The sequence below is a fragment of the Synchiropus splendidus genome, chromosome 7 (genome assembly GCF_027744825.2).
Source record: "Synchiropus splendidus isolate RoL2022-P1 chromosome 7, RoL_Sspl_1.0, whole genome shotgun sequence".
NCBI lineage: Eukaryota > Metazoa > Chordata > Actinopteri > Syngnathiformes > Callionymidae > Synchiropus > Synchiropus splendidus.
Window position 1 is genome coordinate 25760386 of NC_071340.1, and position 6000 is coordinate 25766385.

A 6000-nucleotide genomic window follows, 5' to 3' on the forward strand; every position below is an offset into this window, starting at 1 on the left:
CAAGATGCATCACACTTCTAATGGAGAACCAGGATCATCGTGGAAAAGCTGCTTGTTTTCCATATTAAACCAAGGTACCAGACAACTTCGGGAACAACAAACTTGGCCTCCTCCCTGTCCTCAGACTAGTGAAGGCTTGATGAGGCTTCATGAAACAGTGTCCTCGCATTTAGTGCTCAGCAGTTTGAAAATGTGTGTAAAAATCCATAGGTTTTAAAGCAGAAGGTGCCATCTAGTAGACTCTGAAAATGTGCACACTGTTTCACGAAGCCTCACCAGCCCATTGTTGCCTCAGGCCAAGCTGCATCATCAAAAAGGGTAGTGAAATCTACGCAGCTCTGTGACAACGGTGATCGGTGCCAATCTCGGCTCCTCCTATCGCAGGCTCTGGATGAAACAGTTTTGCTACTCTGGCAGCCATGTTTGCAACTTTCTAGCAAATGTTCTTTGTGTTTAGCTTGTGGGCAAAGTGTATCAAACCCTCCCCACAAAATAAATAGGTAATGTAGCCCAATGTAGGCAAAGCAGATGGAATACATTCGTATTACATTAGTATTCATTGTATACGTATCATTATTATTATTATGTAAGTATTGGAACCGTAAGCCAAGCAACAACATTTCGTGGCCGAGGTCTCACTGCTGTGTTTTCTTGTGCAATGACAATGAAGGAAGTCTTCAGTCTGAGAGGAAGAGAATCCAGTCCGCGCCTTTCTGTTTCCACGCTGCACTGTCCTCTGAGAACCTCAATTCCCACCACATGACCTCACAATGATGATCTTTCTGAAACAGAACAAATGCATATCCAAGACAGGTGACACGTTGTGTGACCACCGCCCGACCAGCTTCCCAGCGCCGTCGCCCACCGCTGCCTCGGACCGTAGCTGCCTCTCTCTCCGCTGGCCCGCCTTTCACTTCCTCAATAATTCAGCAGTTTAATTTGTATTCCGCACCGACCCTGCTGGTGAATAGGTCAGATATGGTAAGCGGTCATAGATGGCTGGACACATTGAAGTGCTCCATTGTGGAGCGCTTGATTGAAATTGCCGGCTGTGTCATGGGAGCGTGCGAGGCAATTACTGCTGCGCGCCGCAATTATCAGACAGCAGGGTGCAGTGTGTCTGTGCACCTGGTACAGCTGTACGTGTGGGGACCCATTCTTGGAGCCTCAATTTGAGGATGGAATATTTCAAAATAACTGGGTCATTCTAACTGGGTTTCAGCCGCGTCCAGACTCCTGGCTCAGGTGAGCCACGTGTTTTGGAGGGTTAGGTTTCACGGGAGAGGCTGGGGAAAGGGTGATGGCAACGAGAGGTCCCCACAAAGATGGTGTGACAGACCTGACTGAGTATGTTTGGTTCATCCGCGCTTGTGGGGACCAATTCCTCAGAAAACACGAAGGGACCATTTGGCTGGACCCAGCCAATCCAAGCCTCAATGTAGGGATGAAGATGTGAAAATAACATGGTCATTACAATTAGGTTTCAGTTAAGTTCAGAGTCCTGGTTCAGGTTTGTTTCGGGTGGTTAGGTTTAGGGTGAGAGGCTGGGGAAAGGGTTGTGTGCATGAGTGAAATACAACTTGACATATTTTGGAAATGTTCATCGCAACACTGGGATATATATATATATATATATATATATATATATATATATATATATATAGTGGTGGGACTTTAAAGAGTTTGCTCTCCAGACAACAGGGAACCTTTGTCAGTGCAGGAGGCAGGAGTTCCTGGTCCACTGATCCCACTGATGCACAAGACACGTGGCAGCGAGGATGAGAACAACAACAACAAACATGGAGGAATGTTTTTCGCTAGACGATGTCCAGGGTTTCCAGTACTCTGAATGTATTTGAAATTCTTATCAAATTGAAATTCTTATACACATATTGTCAAGACACTGAAAGAGCTTTAGTTGAAATCAGGTGATATAAAAACTTGAATATAGACACCATCCTGATTTATTGTGCTATTGTCAAACTGATGCAAAATAAACAATATTTTGTCGTTTAAATGTATGTATGGCTCCATCATTTGATTCACTAATATACCAAATTCATTCACATTGAAAAATGTGGCTTCTTGTGTGTATATACATATATAAATATATATATTGCTAGGTTTGTTCTATGACATTGTCATTACATTTACATTACAGTTGATGGCTTGAAAATGAGGTTCTGTATGATTTACATCGGCTATTTGAAAGATCAGGGAAGAAAAAGATAAATAACTGGCATCATAATGTGTAGAGCAGAGCAGAGTGGTGATACAAGCAGCGAGGAACTTGACAACTTGGGTTCAGACAGTCTCAGGTAACCCACCTGTTGGCTGTAGCATGGTGATGGACCTGCTGCAGCCCCGGGGGCATCATGTTCAGGGGGGTGGGGAGCAGGGTCCCTGCCACCAGGGCGAGTTGCTGCAGCAGGAATATCCCGCTGCAGTGTGTGTTATGGAGCCTGTGCCAGGTCACTGATGCACATCAACACACATCAAACTCATGAGGTCGTAATGACGGCGCAATGGAACATCATCACTAATTCATGGGCAGATAGTTATGGTTTCATCCCACAGATAATGTGTCAATAAAGCCTCAACAGCAACAGCAAGTGCTTGTTTCGCATTAAAATACCACACTGAAGTGACCTGTATTATTACCACTGTTATGACCTTTAGTCACACCTCAGTGATTGCGCTCTTCTTTGGTGCCATGAATGTTGACGGTAAATGGTAAAATCTTAGAAAAACAAAACATTGGACCTAAATACATTCACCACGTAAAAGGTAAAAGTAAAAGATAAATTTCACATTTTAATAAAATATGATCTGTAGATCTGTAGGAGTGGATTTATACTTTACTACCTCTGTTTCATGTCAAACAGAGGCAAAAAAAACAGACATCTTATTGTGTGTCTCATTATTTCCCTATTGCAGAAATGGCCACATTATATATGCTGAGACTGCCGAGAGAAGCAAAAGAAAAAAAGGACTTTGTTGGTGGAAAAACTTAGAAAACAAGCTCTAAACAAGGGCAAATGAATTTATGCCAGTCATTTTGGATTGCATAGTATTTGGCTGAATGGACGTTATTTACCGTTTCTGAATACAAATCTACAAAACAAGTAAATAGTATATAAAGGCAATTTTATCTGTAAGCTTTGCAGAAATATGGAGGAAATGAACGTTGAGCATCAATGAGCCTTAACATCTTGGGATTGAATCAACCATTTTAGTGAGACCTCACATTGTTTTTAAATTAATAGCGCCACCTACAGGGCTCTGAAAATGAGAACACTGTCATGAAGCTTCACTAGCCGCCAGAAACACAGTCAGTTTTCCAGTGTAATTTTGACCTCACAAGGGCCACATAGATGCAGTCAAAGGGCCACATGTGGCCCCTCAGCCGCTCCTTGCCCAGGTATGCCCTACTGTGCCGATACTGTACAGTCACTTTTTGTCTTTGTGGACACTTTCGATCATTGGAATGCAAGTAAAATGGCACCAAAAACAACATTAAAAAATTCGTCAGCAATGTATGAAAAAGACGGAAGAAGCAAAGTGCATATGTGTTACAAGACAATAGGACTGGGCTCCACTCCCTCAGTGCGCTGTGCCCTATGGGCGCCATCTGAAATGAATCCAAAAAAGGTGTTTGTGAAGCTGCTTGAGGTCACCCTCTCTGTGTCGAGGATGTGCATTCAGCAGACAAAGCTGCGCTCCTCTATTACGTCCAGCCACAAGAGGTTTGCTGGAGAGCTGGACTCTGCCTCCTGCCATGAGGTTTTGCGACACTTGACTTGACGGCAGCTGACAAGGCATCTGATCCGGTGACAAAGCAGCAGCAGCAACATCAAAGCCTCTGCCCTGGATTATTTCATCCACACCAAAACAGAGCGATGAAGCATCAGGATGCTTCTGTGTGTGCCTCTCCAGCCGCTGACTTTAAACCCGAAACAATGCCAAACAGCTCTTTGTCAAGGATCCTCCAGCTGTGCGCGGCCCTACGATAATTCCCGCTGGAGGCCAGGAGTCTATAGATCATCCCGAGAGTCGGTTCGGAAGCTGGCGGCCGCTGACGGAGCAGTGACTCTGGCTGCTGTGATGATGCATGACAGCAAATGGCCTCACTCCTGAGTTTACATGCCCTTAATCCGCTCCAACTCTTCAGCAGAACCAGACATCCGGCCCCTTTTTGAAGACGCTTCACGGACAAAGCAAGATTCAAAGCACTGATGTACAGTTTTTTTTCCAGTTGATAGCAACATTTCGGAGCCACGAAATGCTCAGATTTCCCCAAATGTTCTGTCCTGCATTTGCATAACACGGAGGCCGCGGTGTTTCCAGTGATTATGCAGATTTTTAAGATGAGCTGGCTGTTTACCAGGCAACACGCATCGCTCCAGCTGACAGCACAGATGGCGAGAAGTTCTGTGCAGAAGCGATGGACTCGGTGCTATTTGAAATGTGATTTGCCAGTGACTTGACACACTTCTTGATCTCCTAAATTTGGTGAACCCACTTTTCTCTGCAGCTATTGAACGGCTGTGGCACGTCGATCCACTGTTAAAGTGAAGGCTGATTGTGGAAAGGCTGAAACTTCCAAAGCGACTCGCACCAAGCCTCATCCTTCTGAGCATGAAGCAGCTCATGGACAAAATACAGAGAAAGTGTCCAGGATTCCAGTGTCTGTAGGTTGTTAAACTGGAGCGTAAAAGTAAAAGTAATGAAATTTATTTCAAATGCTTTGTGTTATCTTCTTCTTCTTCAGGGGCGGCCACAGCGGATCATCTTCCTCCATCTCCCCCTGTCCTCTGCTTCCTCTTCTCTCAAACCTCCAAACCTCATGTCCTCCTTCACCACCTCCATCAATCTCCTCTGTGGCCTTCCTCTCCACCTTCTGCCTGGCGGCTCCAACATCTCAACATCTTCATCTACCAGTGTACTGGCTCTCTCTCTCTCTCCTCTGTACATGTCCAAACCATCTCCATCCAGCCTCTCTGACTTGGTCTCCTGAACACCTGAGCACATGTGCTGTCCCTCTGATCCTATCATCATCCTGCTGACTCCCATAGAGAAGCTCAGCATCTTCATCTCTGCTACCTCCAGCTCTGCCTCCTGTCTTCTCCTCAGTGCCACTGTTTCCAAACCACACAACATTGCTGTTGGTAGGTGCCTTCATTTCAACAGATGCGCTGGTCTTGAAGGGCTGACCCAGCCGCTGGTGCGTGAGCTAGAGATGCGCAGGAACAGCGTCCACCGTACGCTCCAGCAGGTCAAGCGCTTAAAGAACCTTGGGAGCAGCCGTGTCTCATGGGAACAGCACAGTCAAGCAGCGGAATCTTTGAAGGTCCTTGGCCCATTTAATCATGTGCCAGTGGAGCTGTGAGAGGAGAAGCTGGCTCCCAAGTGACACCACTCTTGTGCCATTGATGGGCGGAGGAGGAGAACAAACGCTAGAGAGCAAAGACACATCTGAGCGAGGGAGGACCGTCGAGGGAAAGTCATCATTGAATGCCGATTTATAAATCTCTCCTTGAATTCAGCTCGGAAGTGTCCCGCAGGCTGTGGGTCGGGTCTCAAATACCTGCCTCTTGCGCAGGAAACTTCTGCAGAGCAACATTGATAGGAACGTCATGGCTTGGTCAGATGGACTGACAGAGGAGCGAAGTGTTTAATGTCCACACAAGACGAGAAGAACACAATCCACAAAGGCAGAGTCGTCCAAGTGCGTGCAGCAACCAGAGGAGATGCTTCTGGGTTCGGTGCGAGGTCCAGACTGTTTGTAGACGTCTGTGGGTTGAGATCCTCTCCAGTACCACAGCAGGAAGCAGATGATCAGAGTCAGAGCAGACATGAAGTCAATCGTGACCGTTAAGTGCAGAAAGTCAATTGGATCTCTGCTGCGGAGCCTGAAGTGCCAGTGAGAATTCAATGAGGTCATATATTCATGATCAGTCGGTGTCAAATGCCTCGCGCGGACTTGTCATTAATGGTGAC